Source organism: Sinohyriopsis cumingii, unplaced genomic scaffold (genome assembly GCF_028554795.1).
Source record: "Sinohyriopsis cumingii isolate HCF-2022 unplaced genomic scaffold, ASM2855479v2 utg002080l, whole genome shotgun sequence".
Lineage (NCBI taxonomy): Eukaryota > Metazoa > Mollusca > Bivalvia > Unionida > Unionidae > Sinohyriopsis > Sinohyriopsis cumingii.
This window is the reverse complement of record NW_028316126.1, coordinates 233,559-257,500: the sequence shown is the minus strand read 5'-3', so window position 1 is coordinate 257,500 and position 23,942 is coordinate 233,559.

Genomic DNA, 23,942 nt, shown 5'->3' with positions numbered 1-23,942 from the left:
AGTATAAAAAATGGTTAATATTTGTGAGCAAAACCGTGATATTTTGAAATTTACTCATTTTCCAGATCCTTCCAGAGAGATTCTGGGTTGAGTCAACTTGGAGTAACTTCTGGAACTTTTCAATAATATAAATATTAATATCAATAGAGGGGTCATAAATCCATCAGTTCAGTTTAGTTCCAGCTGCCTAAGTGAATACATATCTGCATTTTTCTGCGATTGCCTCAATAGGCTGCAAGCATCCGACAGACGCATTTCGCTATGTCTGTGTCCAAGTTATGAAGACAAGAGCGAACACGTACTGCTCAGATGTGTGAGACCTACAAGGAATATATCGGCATACCTGTTGGTGTTCGTGACAAACACTGGGTACCTCATTTAACCTGCGAGCACTACAAACAAACTCTGAAAGGTACCATCGATAGTTCTTACTATGAATTGTTTGCTATAATGTTGGATAAAAGTTTTCAAATTGTAAATTATTTTAATTTTTAAATGTTTTAAATGTTTAATAATTTTCAATTATATATGTCATAATTGAAAAGAGTTGAGATACTCTCTTGCACATTAGTCATGGGTGGAATAAATGTAAGTTTATAGGATGGTACAGAGGGAAAAGAGTGCCATGAAGTTCGTTATCCCAATCAATTTTTACTTCTGTATGGTGGACCTTCCTAACGTCGTACTGGCAAGACTGTAACTGCTATCACGTATCTGGACCATGCCTTATCAACTGGTCCGGTCCCACACTGCCCTGTGTTCCCTTACCCACTCTTCATGAGAAAGATAAAACATCTTTAGAATTGATCAGCATGTCAGAGAGCGAGGCAGACGTTGTAGATCCAAATGGCGATTTGAGAGGTCAAGCTGAGGAGAAAAGCCCATAATACCTCGATCCAGAAAGACCTCAACAACTTGATCAGAGATCTTAGTCTCACTAAATTCAGTGCTCAAACAGTGGAATTGTTTGGAAGAAATTGTGCAAGTCGAAGACCAGAAAAAGAGTCACCATGCTTTCTGCATTTTCTTCACCGTCAAAATGGGATCTGCTTCTGCCACAATGTGACGAGTCTGTTCGAGGCAATATGATTCGCTTGTAACCATAATGAGTGGTGTTTCTTCATGGACAGCTCATCCAAGAGCCTCAATGCCGTGCTGCTCCGTGCTGTTCCACAAAACGAACAAGTACCCGTCTATTTCCCTAGCTAACTATGTGCACCTCAAAGAGGATTACAACATCATCAAGACCTTGTTGGACGCCTTGAAGTATGATGGATACGACTGGGAGGTCATCGGACACCTTAGATTTGTGGCATTCCTGATGGGTCTCTAATGCGGTTATACCAAATTCCCACGCTATATTTGTCTTTGGGACAGCAGGGTCACTAAGGCATACTACCACAGGCGGGACTTGCCACAGCGGACCGAGATTTCTGTGGGGAGGAAAATCATCAAGTGGGAGCCACTCGTGGACACCCGGAAGGTGCTAATGCCACAAATGCACATCAATATGAGCCTTATGACACAATTTGCTAGAGCTCTAGATAGGCATTTATATTTGTACATGTTTGCTACTGTTTGTAAAGTAGGACTATTGTTGATGTTGATAGTTACTATACAGAGAATTAGGGATATGTATGTATGTATGTATGTATGTATGTATGTATGTATGTATGTATGTATGTATGTATGTATGTGTGTATTAGGGGCACTTGACATTGTTGTGTATGACAAGCACTACACTTTTCAGTACAGTGGATATCTGCAGATACACACTGCTATGAGTAATTTGTAGTTAGGACTTAGGAACGTGCTGAAGCCAATGCCCTCAACTCTATTTATCACCAACGTTCCACTTGACCCCGTGTATATCATAATGTTATATGAAATTTATTTCTTGAATAAATGCTGATGTATGTAGTATATTATATAATTTTAAATCAAAGAATACGAGTCCATCCACACAAACAGAACATTTGTACAAAAGAGAAAAGATTTGTCAACACAAAATGTCGTATGCGTGTATAATCAGATTGTGATACAGTGCACAGTACCGGTCTGAGTTGTCCTACACAACGGAGTGCCAGTGTTTACATTGAAATGTCACAACACAACTAAACATTACATTGTTGAGATATGTCTGTCAAAAGAACATTACTGGGTGCAAAAATACACATATCTTATCTAAACTAGTTGTGACCGGATATTTGCAGCATTTGATTTGGAACATTAGATTGTACAGAAGACGAAAACAAATCTCTTTTTAAGTCGGTCTTGCTTCCAATATTTATCATGAAATTAATATGTGGTTGGATAAAGTTCTACCAGTTCGGGAGATCGGTTTATGTCTACATTCTTCTGTAAATAAGGATGAGTTGATTTTCTTCATTAAGTTCGCATTTAAACCAATCATATAGGTATATACACTGCTACAGGTTTACCGCTCATCCATCCCCCCACCCTCGCTATCATCTAAGCAATACCGGTAGTTTTGCAAATTGTTTTTTCATGTTATGAAATGTTATGCATAACATAGCAAACCACTGTGGGGATAAATTGGCAATAAATACTGAAACAGACGATAACATTTTAGCTATTTCCTATGGCGGCTGAAAATGATCAATGAAAACAAAATCTACAGAAGCTGGATTTAAAAAGATTTCCCACGATTGCATTGAATCAGTAAATAAAATACTGCACAATAATTTCATTGGCTTTTCAGGACCAATCAGAATCACATAAAGTTCGCATGCATAATATCAGACATATTACACTGCATTATCTAAAGGCAAAGTGTACTGACCATGTGATAAATATAATAAATAAGAGACGGATGATATTCCACAACTCGACGTCCCGGAAAATTCATTTTCAAAGCCAGCCAAGTGAAATTTACCGAATAGCTAGTCATGGAAAAGTTCTCCACCCTGATTTTAAGGAGTCATTATATCTCAATTTATCTGAAATTCATGCCCTGGGGGCGACCAGAGTGCTTACTTTATTTTCATGTATAGATAAGGACAGTATAATATATAAAATTCTTCATAACGTGTTTTCCATCTTACTTTTTAAGAGCATGTATTTGCAACCATTAGTTCCCAGGAGATTCATAGATTATCATGTCATCAAACTCGTCAATTACGGAGAAGGTAAATCCTGGATGCACACCGCAATCCCGTAACTCCAAGATAGAGGTGTGATCGCATTTGAGAAAACATCGAAATTTGTTAAGTTTGAGTTTAACGGATTTGTTGTACTCTGTTTATATATATATATATATATATATATATATATATATATATATATATATATATATATATATATATATATATATATATATATATATATATATATATATATATATATATATATATACATAAATATATATATATATATATATATATATATATATATATATATATATATATATATATATATACACATGTAGACACAAACAGATACACAAATGTCGTTTAAATACAAAATTTAATTGTTGCGTAAATGTAAATGATACCACGACATGGCTGATCATTTGAGCAAGCATTATATCTAACATAGTGGATTTTGCTTTCAAGTCTATTGTTAAAAGACACGATTCCGAACAATCATTTCCGTACTTCCCTATAATGATTTAGGAACTCTCGACACATACAATATAGTTTTATTGAAATTTGTTTTTCATCAGTAAGATAATTAGTGTACCCAAATTACTGATCATATGATAACTCTCGGTTCATTTTGAAGGCAGCGAGGCCCGAGTGTAGACCATTTGTGGAAACGTTAAACTGGTTTCCAACATAAAACACTGATGGGAATCCAATGCTATCTGAAAACAGCACACTTTTAAATTATATTCCTCAATGTCTGTATTTTCGGCAGTCAACATCTTGCAGGATGTTGTAATTTTATAACAGTTGTATCTTTACATTTTTGGGGTGCATTTTTGAGTTTTTTTCTCTCAAGCTGCTTCACTGATCAATGCACAGTAGCCGTCAGGATAGCGTGACATGATGTGAATGTTCACCTCTAAGCTCACTCTGTTTTTATTTTTTAAGGACACGCTGCATAGATTCTTTGAAAGGGAGTATGGACACACGATTTCTTCTGTATCATTGTGTTAACCTAGTGTGTACCGTTCCATTGTTCACTTCTTCCGAGGGAAAATCGCACTTTGTGACATATCAAACATTATGAAAAAATTTGTCTCTGAAGAGCAAAGACACGTTCAATGTTGAATCAGAAATTCGTACATTTTGCGATATGACTTTCAAACGACTGTTGACCATTTATTTTTGCAACTTGGAACCATGCACTTTTAAATTTGTAATACTTATGAGAATGTTAATAATACATTTTCCCTAATTTCACAATGTTTTAATCGCTATATGCACGTGGTATCGAATGAGCCACAGTTAATAGTTATTGTAGTAAGAAAGTTATTTATCTAAAAGTACGTCAGTAAGCTTTCAAGAGTTACTAATCACATTATTGAATACAAATATAAGCAGGCCACACAAGAAATGTACTTGTCTGCTTCAAATTTTCGATCAGAAACTCATTTAAAGTGAAAAATGTGCACGAATACAGACCACCTGATTAACATGGTTCACGGCATTTACTACATCTATAACATTTGAACCTCACTAAACCACCAGGCCAGCTGTACTTGTAATCTTTAACTAACATATCTTATAACTACCACGAGCAACACGTCAGCTATATATCATCTTGTGCGTATGAGAGAGAAAATGTATGTGTATGTTTTCTTTATCTTTTTCAATATTTCAAAAGTAAGTGAGGCAATTATATGTTCAGTAGATGCTTGGTTGTTCTGACTAATATGGGTAAAAAGGAAACAACTTTTGCTCACAATTTTCCAATATATCGCGTAAGGACCACAATCATTGATGAAAACTAACACGTGCTATAAGAACATTTGAACTAGACAAACGAACCATGGACATTATTTGTACCGTTCTGGATGAATATATTGGCCTCTGAGACGCAATTAAAAATCGTAACTCATATGTCTACTCACTCTAATAAAACAAACAAATATTAGAAAGATACATTTTATTCATAAGTAATCTTTTTATCTCAATTATATTTTTCTATCTGATATTAATAAGAACTGTATTCATAACGAATGAACTAAGAACGCCCTGGATTATATTTACTTAGCATGTTGTCGAATAAATTGACATCTAATAAAAAAATACTTTACCTTATGTGTAATTATTTACTTTAGCAGCAGTAATGGGAGATCCCACCAAATGGCGGCCAGACGGGGGTGAAAAATTATGTATACAAATACATGGAACCGTTGGGATGACCAAAGAACAGCAAGATAAGCTTTATTGGACAACTCATGATGTTTACGTGCTATAAAATGTGAATATTTTTGTTATTTAAAAATTAACAACTAATCACAGTTAAGCAAGTGATCTGAACAAATGGCGGCCATACATAGATGAAAAATAATTACCCCCCACACACAATTCATGTTGCTTTTTGTGCACTATATTTTTATTTTATATGAGCAATATGGGGGGAGGGGATAATCGGCCTAAGGGGCATCAGATGAGTCTTGGCAAACTTTTCCAACAGATTTCTTACCCATATGGTCAATTGTATTGTTCTTAATATAACGGTCAATGTAAACTTGTTCATTTTTAATTTTATCTTTACATCATCTGAAGCATCTTTTCAACGCACGATATTTTCTCCACCACAAGCGGCACACAGTTCTGCTTTTCTTTAATGCAAACTCCACGAACCAGACAAGCTTTTGAGCAGATACATGTATGCCGAACACTCTGTAAATAAAGCGAACAATAATCTCAGCGACATTTTCTTCACAAGGTTTAGACCACCCCGTAATCAGCCACCTGAAACTGTTACATGCTCGATAGATCATTATACTATTAGTAAACGTTTAATTACATAAAAGCCTAATTAGAAAACTAATATTAAATATATTAAAGAAACGTAATCATATAGCATGAGACGATGGGATGGTACAAATTACTGCAACAAAATCATCATGATCTCACCTGGAACAAACTCATGTTACCAAAATCAAAAAAACAGATTGAAACCTCATGGAAAGTTACATCAGATCGCTAGGAGCAACACAATATGAGTTTACAATGTTATCAGCGACTGAGTCAGAGCACACCACCAATCACATTTTGACAGATTACCATGTGACATAAAATAAACAATATCTAAGCTACAACTGCATGATTTTATCAAACAAGCATGGAACGAATTTGTCTTTGAAGGTGCGTCTCATGTGTTTTCAACATTTAAAATTGATGGCGATGGGACATTTATGTATTACACAGTGGATGACAGACGTAGATATTCTATCGTTATTAGTCATGTTGATGACAGGAAGTACATACTCGGAATAACATTTATCAATGAGCATGTCAGTGAAGATGGTCCAGCTTGGATAATTCGTGATAAACCCGACCCTGTTTAGGAATCACGGCGACATGACATTGTATTTATAGTAGATACAAGGTCTAGATATTTTCAACGGAATTGACAAACCATGTTATAATAACGCATATCCATTTTCCGCAGTTGTAATTTTAGTTGTGGCATGGGTTTTTCTCGCAATTGCATAGGCAGGTTGCATGTTAATTCCGCTGCTTACCTTGTTTTTTAACGCGACCAATACACACGGTAGTCTCGCAACCAATTCACGACATCTCACCTGAACGGTCAGTAATTATTGGGCACATTGATGTCCAAAGTCTCTTAACGTGTTGTTGCTGAAACAGCGTCGTTAATGCACCGAGCAATTATTTGCCAGAATTAGCCTGTATCTATTGTGGCCAAAGCAGTGGTCATCGCGCATACATTCCTTCAAACGTTGCTGATACTTCAGTTGCTGATTTAATCGATAAGGTTCAGCCGCTTTATATATGCTTGCAACATCTATAACAGTCAGCGCGTATTTGTATGTGCGCCGTTTGTGTACGTCATGCGGTAAAAACAATATAACTGCCTGATGAACTTCGTTCGGCGTGCTGACATCAATCTGTCCATGCTGAATTGTTTAGGACTCGGAAGATACATTTACGTTTTGAAATTTTGAACCAGTGACTGTCTTGCATGGAAAAGAAGATAAACTCATGATTATAAATAATATATCTACAATGTGAACATGCCATCCGGGTCGGTTAGAACTCAGTTATTGCTCAACCTGATGTTGAGGTGACTCAAGTGGGACAAACTTTAGTTTGTAGCGCCATCCGTGGATGACCAAAGATGCAATAATGTTCTTAAGGAATTTAATGAATCTGCACCAGTCGAAAACGGTGCTATTGAATTTATCACTAAAACGTAAATGAAGCGCCCTCCGTCGAGGATCTTATCGGGTATATCAACAATGATTGTTTTACGATGATGTCATTCTTGACAAACAAGCAAATCCATCCAGAATATATATACGGAGCATACATAAAAGCACAAACGAAATTTATGTCACCAGGCGGTATTCTCAGATTACCAAGGTAAATAGAGATGACTGTAATATTTTGTTTATTTTTAACACATATACGCTGCAAAATATTTATACGACATGGTGTCCTGGCGACATAGACATAAGTATGTTTAAAGTTTTTTCGCACATGGTCAGAAAACCCTGCATGGATTTATCACGAAAGGTTTACACGATCAGTCAACACATTATCGATCTGGTCTATATAAAATCTTTTATTAAGGAAATATATGTGTTACATAATGAACCAGAAAAACGTTAACGAGATTATCTCTAAGATCGAACATGTGCGGCAAGTGGATTCCGCGGTTCAACTCGATATTGAAAATAAACAACGATGACTTTAAGATGACACAACAATGACTTGAAGAGGGCAGGTAAACACTAGTGGCAGAGTACAGATTTCTTAGATTACTCCAACGCGAAATGGAATATCCAGAAAAGAGTTAAAGCTGTAAAGAACATATCCGTGCTGGTCCTGCCCTTGCAAAGCTTGCCCATATGCGTTATAGCTACAGCGACTGCGTCACAGACTAGATTTACTTAAAGAATTCGTCGATGTGATAATGACAATACCCCCGACACATGACGACCACTACCTTTTGGATCATTGTTATGTCAGAGAAGATATGGAGGTTCTCATTACTTTTCCCATAAGGCATACAACTTTGGAAAATATTCGTCAATTTCGCCATCAAGATCTTTCACTATTTTATTGGTCTTAAAATCGAGGTAGTTTGAATGCAGGTAATTGGTTTTCACCGCCGACAGATGTCTTATCGTATCAATACCGTTGAGATCATCATTAGGTTTTTCAATTACATAGAGCTCAAATATCTCCCGTAGATTATGCAAACGCGTGTTAGCGTTATCCTGCTTGAGAAACCATCAGTCTATTTTTTTCATGCATCTGTAATATTTTCCACCGACGTAGTTTGTCAACGAAATCAAAGAAGAGTGTATCATGCTCTAGTCTTCCCATATAGCCAAGAAGTTCCGGTGAATAATCAGATCACGTTGGTTGTGTTTATGAAGTATAAATCGGTGTTGCCAGAGTCCATGACAGCACACGTCTGACCGAATACTTGTATATGTAAATGGCGTTGTCTTGCAACGTAGTCGAGGGCTCTTATACCTTGATATCGATCACAAATTTCTTCATTTGATTCTACCTTGAAGTTCATCATATGATCCTCTTGGTGCGCAGACAACATTAAAGATTGTGGCTGGTTCGACAGTTTCTTCAGTTGTGGTTTTATGTGAGAATACCAGCGAGTTATTAGTGTCTAATCCACCAAATGATTTTTCTCTTATATTTTGCTAACTATAGTAAAGTCGTAATTGTTCTAGTGCGATTTCAAGTGACCCACATTTTGGGGCTTTTATCGGAATTTAATAACCATAATCGAATTATGGCACAGTTAATGTTGTTGATATCATTGGGGTAGTCGGCGGTGTCGTGTTACCGATGATCTGCTCCAGTCGAATTGGCTGTCATTATCATCTATAAGGCGGATTCTAAATATTGCGTTAACAGGTTTGCTTTCTTGTGATATCGATAATAAATATCTATGATTGCAATAAATTAATTATCTGATATTAAACCGTAGTTTAATCCCGCATACAGTATAGAACATAAATTTACGAACGCCTACGTCGAATTGTAAATCATTTAATTGTGCTCGTGCACTTTTTTGCAGGTACATGTATATATGTTTTACTATAATGTTGAGTATATCAGCAACACCGGCAACAACAACGACGCCAATTTCAACCACGGACTGTATCTTGTGCATCGTCGATAGTGGACCGATAAACGTCGTTGCTGCAGCGACCAGCGAAGAAACCAATACAAATAATTGTTGATGACGCTGATTCATCTTCGATATTTGTTTGTTTTGTCATGTGCTCGTCGATGATTTCTTTCAGCGATGCCTTCCGCTCACAGGTTTGAATATACTGAAAGGATTATGTGAGATTCATTATGGTATATTCTTAGTTACCCGTTGAGTCGTTTTCCAAATATAATCAATATGTCGTTGCGGATGGGATTTTGTATTCTGGATCCAGTTTGGATATTGCATCGGAATTTTGATTTAACATGAATGAGACGGTTTCTATAATCTATCTGTGGAATGACGCAATTAAAATGTGGTGGAAACCCTAAATTTAGCGCAGCTAAATGCGGAGAACGTGTACATCCAGGAAACCTGGACGATATGTTTGATGGATTATTTTTGCGAACATATTGCCCATCCAGACGCTACTGTGTATATTGAGGTGAAGAGCAGAGTTGCGTAAACGATTCGATCTTGAATCGATTTGATCTTTTCGGCGCTGACAACGAGACGTGTGCGAAAATCAGCGAGCTTGATATCGATGTTCGTCGGATGTCCAAAGAAACCATCAATGGTACTAGTTATGCTTCGAAGAAAATTTGCAAATGTGATTAAATGATTAGTATATTGTGTTCTGAATGTAGTCAGTCCATCATTGATTGCCATTAGCGAAGTCATCATCGGGATGTTGTTGTTGTCCACGATTTATTTTGTTGCATCAATTATATTTCCACCCATGTTGAGTTCTCCAGTAATTGTATCACCGGTTATTGCAAGTACTTACTTATCTCAGTTCTGATTGTGGTATTGTTGTTGACCACGTATCTTGTTGATGCCTCGTCATCATCTGAATTTGGTTCTCTTGCATTGATAATCGTATTTCAGCTCAACCTGGGATCGTCATACATTATATCTCCAATTGTTCTAACACGCCCATTAATCTGCCCAGTGATTGTTAGAAGTGATTCATCCGAGATTTTAATTTTACCGGTTTTAGAAAACAATGCTAAGTTAATTTCAGAATCGCCTGGAACACGCATAATATTATGTCAACGAGATATTGCTCGTCCTTAACCGTCCTTGGTGATCCTGAAAAACAAAAGCAGGTCTTTCGTAAATAACTACCATTATAAACCGTTAACCTGTTTAAAACGCTTGTGGCCCAATCAATAACAGTTTATTGGCAAAAACAATGAATTTAATAGTATCATATCTCTTTGAAAATTCTGATAATGTTCTGTACATTATGCAAATCTTGCTCCTATTATGTATCTTGACAAGTATAGAGTCTTTTGGAGATGACATAATCACCCCATGATTACCCACTATAAAATGTAATTGAACGCCATTGATGTATGCTCTATTAGCATTAAAACCATCCTCGTCTTTCCGAGAAATATGTGCGATGGATATTCTGAAATATTATTTTGATAACAAATGCCCAGCGTATGGGTTTCTCAACAAACTCTCCACTGCTATAATGGTAAATGAATCTAGTATAAATGGTCTCTTCATACAAGCTCGTGCATCATTCATTTTAGTGTTCAGATCATCAATAGTAGTATCCGTAGTTATAATATCATCATTTATCATTATGATCTCTTCTCGAAAGTTTTCAACAGATGCAGATATTTGAGAGAGCAATATGAAATTCAGTTCGAGTGAGGTTTGAACTCTGACTATATCATTGAGCCGTGTACAAAGGTCAGCGCTAGTATTGCTGGCTGGTAATGGTGTTCTAAAACATCGTTGGCCACCTGAAAAAGAATCTGATAGTTTGTGACATGTCTCGTAAACGCGGTTACATGACCATCATGCTCAGGCTGCAATGTAGTTAATCTATCACTCGTTGTAGTTAACGAATTCCTTACAGAACCATTACCTTCGTCCACGTACTTCTTCGTTGTAGCGTCATCGGTTAATTTAGGTTCTCCCAGACCAGCAATTATATTTCCCGCTAACCGGTCATTGAGCCACCCGATTTCGGTACATATTTACGAAACTCTACAAATGATATATTCGAGTTTTTTTCATCACCGGTAAATACCACTATAACATCGTTGGTTGCACCCAAAGCTCGCAGGATGATATCGCACCATTTAATATTGCTCGTCTTTAGCCGAGTCAACCCCTATATATAGATAGATAGATTCATAGATACATACATACATACATACGTGTATGTATGTATATATATATATATATATATATATATATATATATATATATATATATATATATATATATATATATATACACATACACAGGGACAGACAGACAGACAGAGGAAAATGCATGCATATTTATCATTTTCGTCTGTAGTTACGAGCGCAGGTACAAAAAATGCATCCATCCATCGATTCATCCCCACGCACGCACTCATGAACACACACATACATAGATGCTTACATACATACATACATACATACGTACGTATTTGCCTAATTTATACTTACACACAGGTGAAACAGTGGTAAGGATTGTATTAAGAAGATTTTTATCGTTCATATTTATAAACTAGTCTGTAGCATTAATACATGTGTCTACAAAATATAAATGGACTAGAGACAAAATACGTGTGATGCACGCAAAATGACATATAAAATGCTCTTTACGTACACACACTAATATTTTATTGAGCTCTTGTCGGTTACTTATATTTCGAACAATCTTGCTGGTACTAAATTATTTCCTTTTGTATCGTCCTGTAATATCAACGGTTTTATAACCGTCTCTCTCTCTCTCTCTCAGTTGAAAAGTATTTTCATCTAACGTAATCACGAGTCTAATCTTCCATAAATTACTACAAATTAGGTATAACATGTTTGAAGAGAAAAATTAATTGTGTGTAGATTATAGGTATGTGACAAAAGAGAAATAACTCAAAGAAAACAAATTCTCGAGTGGATTAGAATGTCAAGATTCCTTTTGTATTTTCTTCTTTAAACTCGTATAAATTAGTGCGTAAAACAGCGTAGAGCAGGGGAGAATCGCAGCATTTACTATTCCTCGTAGGCCACGATGCCGGATTCGGTCCACAACCTGGTTTAATCTGCGTAATTTTATCATACGGTCTGGCTTTAATATCACTTATTCGGCCCGTGCCCTTGGGAAGTTGCGCATGCCTGATGTAGACACCCGTATCCTTGTATGCAGGACTGAAGGCAGTATAATTCAATTATATATAATAGCAGGAATGAATAGTCAATTTACCTTTCTTCTCATATACTGCCTGTTTTATCGTCAACTCGATTCAGTTTAAAAACTCAAAAGTATAATGGTTGGTGAAAATAATATGACGCATTTTAAATCAACTTATCTTAATATACATGACAAAGTTTAATTTTCCCATGCATTTCTTTCTTCCTTTAACCTAATTTTATTTTAAAATGACGTGACCAATATGTATTCATCACGATTGTTTTTATTTCTGGTTAAGGGTTTTTGATCCATTTATTGATAAAAACATAAGATCTGCTTCGATAGTCTGAATGGACAGGTTTGCTGGATTTGTCTCCCTTTCCCATAATATCGGCCGTAGAGATGCGTGGATGTTTGTGTGACATAGAGACTGGAATGGAATGAATAAAGATTTTGTATTAAAAATGCAACCTTTGTAAAGGGTTCGTAATGACACAGAATTCAAACAGATCTGAGGGAAATATAATGTTGGTGATGATGGTAACAAGAGATTGTGTAGCGTTAATAATAGTTGTTACAGCAGCAGCAGCAGTAATAGTAGTGGATACACTTTACAAAATCTCACTTTTTCAAGAAGCAATGATTATATGCTCGCATCATACCAGCAGCATAGCAGTTTATCGTTGTGACTTACTATATACAAGAAAGCATAAGTAATATCTAAGAAAAATTAGAGATTCTTCAACACTATATTGCGCCAACTGATATCTTATCACAATGGGCACGTATATGCAATTTTTCTCATCAAATTGTCATCCAAGTGAATACACTGTTTAAAGCAACAAACGAAGTTAATGACATATTAGGGATCGTACCATTTCTGCTATCTTCAAACTTTTCCGGTACATGGAGACTTTTTTCCGGTAGTTAAGCATGGAATTTCCGTGGGTCTCACCCGAATAACCACATACATATCTAGCAGAATCATTTCCATTCGTCTGAAAGCATCTCCCTTTAACATCAGAATTATCCAAGTCTATGCTCCAACTACCGATCATGATGATGAAGAAATAGAGGAGTTTTACAACAAACTACAGGGTATTCTAAACATGGTTAGTAAGAAAGATATCCTCATTGTCCAAGGAGAGTGGAATGCCAAAGCTGGCAAAAATGCTCTTAAAGACTGGGAAGTACATTGTGGACCTTCTTGCAATGAGCTTACCAATGAAAGAGGGAGACGGCTGCTCGAGTTCTTCTCGCATGTCCCAATTTATTAGGTCTATCATTGTTATATAAGCTGATTGCTTTGAATTTGATATCATAAAGCACAGCAAATGTCTGAAAACAAAGAGTTAAAATCAATCATTTCAAAATGCAAAGGTTTATTTTCCAAATGTTTTGCTTCTTGGACCGGGCTTGTTCCCACCTTCGTGTTAATTAATGCACCCTTAGCATAGTTGTGGCTTTATATAATTAGCTTACACACATTTGATAGCCGCTGCGTTCCATGAATACAAAGGATATTATGCTATGCTGACTGACTTCCAATATCGGCTGAGGTCAGTTCTCTTTACACATTTACAACTGTAAATGTTGTTGTTGTTATTGTTGTAGGGTGTAACCCCATTTTTCAGAACAAGATAGACTATACATGGCGGCCAGTATAAATGGTGTTAGAAGAACCCATGAAACCACGGAAAGAACCACCGACCCACAAGAAGCTACTTAAGTATCTACACTTGGGCGAGCATGAGACTCGAATCCACGCAGACAGAAGTACGATGGCAGTTATTCATACCGATGAACGCTTTAGACCACTCGACCACTCGACCACTCTGGGCCCCCAAATGTAACTGTCTTTTTTTGTGCCCAGACAAATGGAACGTGTTGCATCAGCTGATTGAGAGCGACCGCAATTCCCGAAATGTAATACTAAATTAAATGCACAGAATACGCACCCTCATTCAAGAAACATTTGATTTCATCTTTACATCTTCACAATTTCGAAATCTTTTGCCTTATCTTTAATTTAAGATCAACGATCGGGCCATATTTACTGAACACCCTCTGGAATCAGTGAACTTATATTATGAAAAAAAACAGTGATGCTTAATTTCATTGATTATGCAATAGTATGACACTGTAGTTTGATGCTATTGCAGTTATATTTTTTTGGTGGGAGCTTAGATATTGAAGATTTGCAAAATTATCATGGTATCGCATATTTTATTTGATGCTAACAGACATATATATCATACTTTGGAGCCAAATCAAAATCTACATATCAAATAATTTGCATTCTTATGAGACCTTTGGTGAAGAATATTAAAAGGAATTGATACTCTATTACCATCACATAAATTTGATTGTTACCCCTTATTATTATTATTATTATTATTATTATTATTATTATTATTATTATTTTTGTTGTCATTTATGTAACTGTGTGATTTGATGTAAATAATAGGGTTAGTGAAAAATAATTTGTAAAATAATTGGTTTGGTAGAATAACACGAATACAAATTATATTCACTTCAGTAATTTTAAACACATGTGTACATAGTAGATTATTTTCTCGTAAAGTTATATTTACTGTTTATATTAAGTAAAGGGTTTCTCTTGCCGATCGATCTTATAACCAATTAAACGATCTTTATCAAAATGTGCTTATTGAAATCAGCCGATTCTAGAACTTCATCGTAAGATATGCAACAACTATAACGTGTATTATGTTAATGGCTTTACTAAAGACATTTATATGTATTCAGATTGTGTTACGAATTAATAGATCTAGGCCTATTGCAAATTAGTGTCGATATTCTGAAGACTTATTTAACCTGGAATGATCAACTGTATTGTTACAATTATGCTGTACCAAGGACGAAACACGATGTTTTTGAAACACGTTTTCTAATCGTGCAGTACAACACACTCATCATTTAAGTCATGTATTATTTCACACTCTAGCGCTACTTTATTAGGTATTTTACGGACTGGACTGAATCAACTAATTATTGTCCACGATTTGTATATTGGATCTTTTCCGATCAATCCAGGAAGTGAGATCATTACATATTCTAGATGACTTTCTTAACTGTCACTCACGCATCATTGATCTCCTCATTTAATACCAATTTTCAAGGATCACGAGGTTTGCGGGCTTGATTATGTTTACAAAGCGGGAAAAAATCTAGCAGATATTACAGGATATGGATAGATTCAGTAGTAATTGAAGCTATCTTGGCAAATGAAGCCGACATTGTCAGTGTTTGTTTAAGAGGGATATAATCAACTTGTCTGAATGTATCACTATGTCAGATACACATATAGAGATGTACACCGTGCCTTGCTAAGGAAAGAGAGCTACACAGGGTCTCAAATATTCTTCTCTAAAGGCAAAGAAAAACAATAAGTGGCAAACTAGCAAGAAACTGCATGCTGTTAAATCTTATGTACATTGAGAAACATCCTTGTTTTTTCTATTGAACAAAAACATATGCACACATATTATTATTCTATTTTTACATGTTACCATGCATTATCAAAACTTTGTCTCTCTCTCTTGTATCAGAAATCAATAATTGATATAGATAAAATGAGTTTGTAACAATAATCGTGAAACACAACCGATATACGAAGATAGCAACGAGCTTACATTTTAATACATATTAATCCACATGTTATGGCTTTAAAAAACCTGTCATAATAATGTTATATGAAATATGCAACGATAAAATATGTACAGTGTGATCTATCGCCCCTTTATTTTATGTTACAGCGCAATTACACAACAGTTTCTCAACATCTTACTCAAATGAAGCTCCTTAAAACAATGCATTTCAAAGAAATACCACAAACCAAAACGTGTAAAGATAAATGAGACTGTTCCATGTTTAAAAGACAGAATAATCTAAAAATATATGTTCTAACAATTGGTGTGCAAAAGGTCTTAAAGCGAGGACATTTAACGGAAATATTGTTGTCGCTGTCAGACTGTTTTAGTTTTATAACACCAGTAGGATGTGATGTAGAGAGCGATCTGGGTCTAATCTACTTCCAATCTAAGATAGAGACAGTGATGTCGGGCATTTCTGCGCACCTAAGGTTTCCGTCATAATACTGAAGCAACATATATATTAGGACAGAAGTTTTTAAATAAAAGTATTAGGATTGAAATTGTTTCAGAATCGTACTAAAAGTAATTGTTCATTGAATTTTATTGAACTTGTCTCTCCGCATAGATTCTTCTTTCCCATACGCTCGTATCGGTGATCAGGATAATTTTCTATTATGATCTGACATAGATGGTAAGTCAATACGGAACATCATAGACGATACGAGAGTAGTTGATTCTAAGTTTGTTCACATCCTATGACGAAAAGAGGTAAAGGGAATGAACTGAACGGGCTTATGTAAAGTGGAAGAGCGGATCGAAACGGATTGAGTTTAATCGCCAATCCAAACACGCGTTACAAAATTCAGTAACAACACTGAATCTGTTTTGCAATCCGAAGAGAGCGGTCTTTGAAGTCACGTTTCTTATATAGATGCGCTGGCGTCTGTGCGCAGTGAAGCCATGCGACATAGTTTTCAAACATGACGCAACCTAAGAAGACGATGAATTGGGGTGCACCGGCCGTGGAGACAAGGAGCGATGGTATACCAGTAGCAACCAAAGTCAACACAGTCTTACCTCCAGAAGAGGTCGATTTTAATTGGGAATTAGTTGATTTTCTTTCTTCTTCGCATAAAATTGTTCCGGTACCGGTACCTTCGCCACCTTCTCCTTCTTCACCAAACTTCGATGACTTTAAACAGAGACAGAACGAAGAATTGGAGAAAGTTTTACAACAGCAGAATGAAGCAAAACAAGCTCTTCTCTTTCAACGGCAACAGCGAGAATAAGATGAGTGAAGAAGGTGTAAGAGAGAAAGAATAATAGTTAAGTCAAAAGGTGTTGGTACACTTAGACATTTTAGCAGAGTCAAGGAGTCTGAAACAAATGTATCAGACTCCGTTATTACGACCCAAGTGAAAACGACCTTCCTGAGCCAAACGGCCCATTCCTGTGTACTACGCATTAGATACCAACCAGAGTAATTTCTACCAAATCATTGACAGAAGTAAGTCCAGAAGTAGACCATAGTCGTGGCAAATACTAAGGCAATTAAAGCGGATTACTTACCGTTCCTGAGTTTTTTTCTTCTTCAAAAAGCAAATACCCAAAGGTCCGTCTCAGGGCCATCCACTTCTTTCAAAAAGAGATAGCATTCATTTTTCCAAGATCAATTAAACTCAAAATCCCATTTTTTCTCCATGATGTACTTGTGTGAATTGTTGAGTGTAGGTTCTTATTCTAAAACATTAAAACCACGAGACACTTACGTTTTCTATCTGGTATATTCTTTTATAACTTTTGCAATCAAATTCACAACACAACAGTCTAACGTGTTCATAGATTTATCCTGTGTCTTTGTTCACTCACTCTGTTGTTTTAAACAGTTTTCACTTTCTCAGGTTTATCCTCCTCTTCTTCCCCACTTTGTTCTCGTCTTCTTTATTTCTCTTTTTTCTCTTTCTGGACGTGTCTCTGTTCTTACTTTGGGGAGGATACCTCGTCTTCTTCCTGCTCTAATATCAACTCTTCCTCTTGATCCTGTTGCTTTTAGGACATTCTGACAATGATATTAGGTATCTTGGACTTTGTCTCTTCTGACTCATGTCTTGATTGTTTCACGGTCTGGACACTCTGAAGACTCATGTCCTTTCTTCTTACATATATAGCAAGTACCTTGTATTTTATCTTTAAAAGAGTGGGAGTAGTCTATCGGCTTGTCTGAAGAAAAAAAATTTCGTATGACTCATTACAACTATCTGATAAAACATTCGATCTGTGTGGGCTCTTCCATCGTTCTGGTCAGCTTGAGAGTAACATTAATAATGGAAGGGAAGACACTAACCTTTTACATATACATTGGTCTGACATGGATATGAAGGGACCCATGGGACTTACAATGTAGTCATTTCACTTCTTTCAGCCAAGATTAAACGATTTCATTACGTGACGGTGAAAGGACAAGAAAGAAAGAGGCAGAAATGTGATTTATCGTCTCGCACAGCAGCTGCAATCTTGGCACAAATTCATGCCAGCGATTTTGAAGATGACATGAGTGAGCCAGATTCCAGACCCAGAGATTCTACACCAACAAAAGTTTACCACATTAGTAAACCCTGAAAAGTACTACCACATTCGAGAGACGGATAAGTGCTACTCTTAAAATTTAGAACTATGGCTTGACGGTAATGTCAAAAGATTTCAAGTCCGAAGTAGAGTTGGAGAAAGCAGAGGGCTTCATCACCGAAGTGTGGGGTTCTTTGTTAAGCACACTGAAACGGCAGTGTCAAGCCAAAGAAGAGTTCAGCAGAGGGGCAAAATTAACACCAGCCAAAGTCATCGATAAGATTCAATACGTGGAACAATCCAACGACAAGTTTCACATCACCGACGGAAAATCGACACAGTTTATGACCGACGTGTCTATTCCCCAAGGGACAGGACGCAAAAAATGTGCAATTGGTATATCACTTTCGTAGCACCAAAACCAGCCTCGTCCGAATTAACAATCCTCAAGACCAGATGTGCTTAGTCCGTGCCATCGTGGTGGGACGAACGTAAGCCGACAAGAATGACACTGTCGAAAGGAAAAGGGTCAGGAACACTATTCAAGGTTCGAGCACAACAACGAAGAGAAGCAGAACTCCTGTTACAACACTCATGGCTATCCAAAGACGCAACTTGTGGCATGCATGAAATGAGAAACCGTCGAAGATGTCTTGGCTCCACGCTACACCTTGAAGGTACACCCTTAAGAAGTGAGCGGTCTCTGTTGTTTCTAGGCAAATATTTCAAAATCGGAAAATACATTCACGTCTATCATCACGATGAACATTTTGATGTCATTACCAGTATCGCCACATTCTTATGATATGGGAATTACTGTGCTAACTGTATATATGGCTATACACATCGAGAGTAATACAAGCATTGTGGATCGAAATGTGAGGAATGTTTCGCCTTTATGCCCTGTCTGAACGAAGGACAACAACGAGTGCCTTGTCCTGCTTTTGAGCGCACTTTCATCAGCCCTGCCTGTTACCGAAAACATATAAAGACGCAAGCTTCACAGTAGAAAGGTGCTTGTCAACTGCTTAGATTGTGACAAGGCATACGTATCAACAGTGCAAAGTTACACGTATATTGAGGGAAGAACCGATGCCAAATCGTGGACATGTAACACGAATATTACATTCAAAAATAACATTTCAAACAAGAGGAGGAGGACGATGACCAGACGAATGGAAATTTCATCTGTTTCGATTTCGAATTCATGCAAGAGACCAGCATTCACAGTCTTAATCTCAGCGAGGCACGTCGTGCTTGCGAGACATGCATCAAAGAGCCTATCTTTAGTCATTGCCCTAACTGCAGCAAGATTCCTGGAGGAAGTGAAAACATATTTCGGGGACCGAACACGCTAGCTGATTTCGCCAAATGGATCTTAAACCCAATCGACGATACGTGGAGCCAAGATGACATCGAAGGTTACGGAGATTGTCACCGCCATGCTACAGTGATGGCTCAAAATGTTTCGGGATACGATGGGCAATATCTTTTGAGATAATATACGAAACAAAGTACTAAACATTGTAAGTGAATTTTAACGGAGCAGATATCATTACCATGCAAGTGGGACAAGTACAGTTTAAAGATTCGATGAGCTACTTGGCCATTCATTCGGGTCAGGTGCCTAAAACGTTTTGAATGACATAAATGACCAAAGGTTATTTGCCGCACCTGTTCAATACCGAAGCCAATCGACGATCCGTTATACTCCTTTTGCCTAAGGCTTAAGACTACGAACCCGACAACATACGTACCGAACAATGAGAATATTCATACACTTGGTGGAAAATTTCGACAACTGTTCATGGAACACAGAGGTATTTATCCTTTGATAGAAGCCTGCTCCATTTCCAAACTGTGTTCCTTAGTGTACCGCAAACGATTCATGCCCCAAAACACCCTGGCTGTCAACAGCCTTCAAACAACCAAGGAAGACAAATGCATTAAACATGCCCGAAACGGAGGAGGTGGAAAGACCATAGGAATATATTCAGTGGATGGATGGGACTTAGAAAACCCTAAGATCTTGTAACAGGTTAACGGATGTTTATTTTACTGATGTCCCCTCTGCTACCCAAAGCTAAACTACTGTAATGCTTACCATTCAAAAAGAGGCAATTGCCACCAGAATATTCTGTTCAAAATAATATTAATGTTGGACACACTGATACCACCTCTGTGTTTTCATGACTCGCGATATGTCGGCCTATTATGCGCATAGCTTTGAGAATATGTCATATTTATCAGTCGGGCTATAAAAATGAAATACATCATTTTGGACTGTTTCTGTCAGCAGTAATTTGGTCATGTTTATAACTACATTTACAAAATTCAAAGTAACAATGCAAATAAATGGCAAGCGATATTATTCCAGCTAAACTGAATTTGTAAAATAATTATTAACATTTAACGTTTTATAAAAAATAAGCTCTAATGTGGAAGAGAAACACACAATGAATATGGTGTAATGTGTTTACAACGTCTTGTTTATCGGGGGAAATTATAAAAGAATTTAGAAACAGACTATAAGCCAAGGAATGTTTTGAATCCTGTTCTAGCGGCAAGATGACACTTGAGATAGCAGACGATTTTGTACGTGTGGGACAAGTGCTTGAGAAATAGGAAACTTGGATAAAAATGCATAATCGTTTTAAGGTATACATTTCTATATTTTAAAAAATGTATTAATTAGTACGATTCTAAAATATACATATCAAAACATATTTCTTGGTTACAGTTTCTTGGCTACAGGTTCAAGGCAGTCATGGAGTGGGCCTTTGTGGGTCTCCGTGTTGACATTTAGAAATCACATTTTCATATGCATTACGAGTCGAAATTTGGGATATGTTTGTATGGTGTATGAATATCACTGTTCTTTGTTAAAGTACTACCGTTTTTTCTTGATGCAAAATGGGTTTTGACCCAAAATAACACATGATCCAATGTTTACAGAAATGACGTATCGTTGCGCAGAATTACCCAACGCGCAGAACTGGCCGACATGGTGAGTATATAACGATTGAAGTACTATTATCGGAGACCAAACAACCTCAAAGACATCGTGGTCAGGGCGAAGCTAACGCCAATCACTAACCAAGACCACACTAGTCAATCTGGCCCCTGTGGCGATAAAAGGTGCAAAACCTACCAACATATGATAAAATCCAAGACATGTTCTAGCACATTGACTAGAGAAAAACTTAACATACATGGATCAACAAATCGTGCAAAACAGAGGAAGTAGTTTATCTCATCACATGTAAGGTTTGTAGCATCGAGTATGTCGGAGAAACTGAAAAACTACACAAAAGGACCAACCTTCATATATCTGATTAGATGACAAAGAAGCTGTACAGAAGCCCAGTCGCAGAACACTTCTCTTCCCATGGCCACACTTTCAGTGATATAACACTTATAGCAATTGCTCACAACCCCAAATGAAGTTCCGAAACTAGGGAAGAAAAGGAACCTTACTGGATACGCCGTCTTAGAATATTGAATCCAAGCGGTTTAAACCATGAAGACAAGAAAAAGACAGCCATTCACAAATAAAATTACCTCTTTGCAGCCAACATGTTCTCTTTTCAATAATTCTCTAAATTTTCTTATTAGTCATCCAATAACCTATAATGACAAATGCAACAATGAATTATCCGGGATATTATTTGCGCGTCATTACATTTAAATAAAATAACAGATGACGCTATGGCTCATCAATTTATATGTCAATATAAAATATCTTTCAGCATCCGCAACAAGAATTGGTCATGCATAGTTTTACAAAGACAATGATTCGTCTGTTTTATTTGCTTGTCTTGAATATGTAATGTATTTGCCTTTCAATAAAGACTCTTTAAGAGTCGAAAACACTTAAGCTTGCTAGATACCAGTTTTGCACTGTTCGTAGTCAGATTATTATATATATATATATATATATATATATATATATATATATATATATATATATATATATATATATATATATATATATATATATATGGACTGAGCACATAGTAGTTAAGAGCTAATGTTTTAATCCTATAAAATATAAAATCATCTGAATTCAATGAAACCAGAATAAAAAATAAATTCATAGCGTTTCTGCGATTGCAAAAGAGGCGCATTATTTAACTCCTATTTCTTTCTAGGTATTAGAGGGAAAGATTATTAAATTTGGAGAATAAAACTGGAATTTATAATAGATATATATTTAGGAGTTTTGTGACTAAATGATTATATTTTGATCCATGAGATAATTTTCTTTACACGTTAATTTTCTGTCGTTGCAAAATCGGCACAAGGGTAATACATCTAATATAACTGCCTAATATAACACATTTACCTTCTTCTTCAGTATCATCAAAATGTTATAATCGCATGTAGCATAAATATCTACTTTATGGTTTAGTCATAAAAAGTATTAACCCGTTTACATTTATTCATAATACTTTTTAAGTGCCTATGCAAATTGGATTGGTTGCTATGAGCCATATTCTTTAACCGAATCAGTACGAGATATTATATGAAATTATGTTGAAATATTCTTATGCATTACACTATAATTCCATTTTTTATAAATTTTATCAATGTTATGGGATGTAAAAGGTCAACTGATCTGATCTGGAATAGTTCAACATGAGATAATAAGTCAAACAATTCCAATTGTAAACTAGCTTTTGTGAACTTTATTCGACATACAATAATAATAATAATAATAATAATAACTCTGGAATGACGTTGGTAAGTATATTTTCGCATAGAAAGTGGGTTAATGTCTTATTTTGTTTTAACAATGTTGTTAATAATGTATTTTTAAACATGTTGCCTCGAAAAGAATACCTTTCTTCCAATGCATCACGACATATATCATGACTGCTAAAGAAAGCTTAGACGAAAAGGTTTCAAACGCTTCTCGACTGCATGTGACGTTTTGGTCTTCACATTGCATCAGACATTTGCATGATAACGTTATGGTGGACTGGTGCAGACATCCTCCACTATTTATTATTGTGTTCTGTTTTAAATATTTGTAACCTTTTTATCTTATATATTACCCTAAGAGCCAAGGAATCGAAATAAACAGTAAACTAAATTTACAATCATCTCTGGAAAAATATAACACTTTAAGCACGAATGTCACGTGGTACGAATATGACCACTTCCTTTAAAACTGAGATCTATTCTGATGAAAGGATCAATAATCACGTGATCGTACTGGTCGACAAGAGCGCCTGTATTATGCCACAGGGACAGATCTTGTCCACA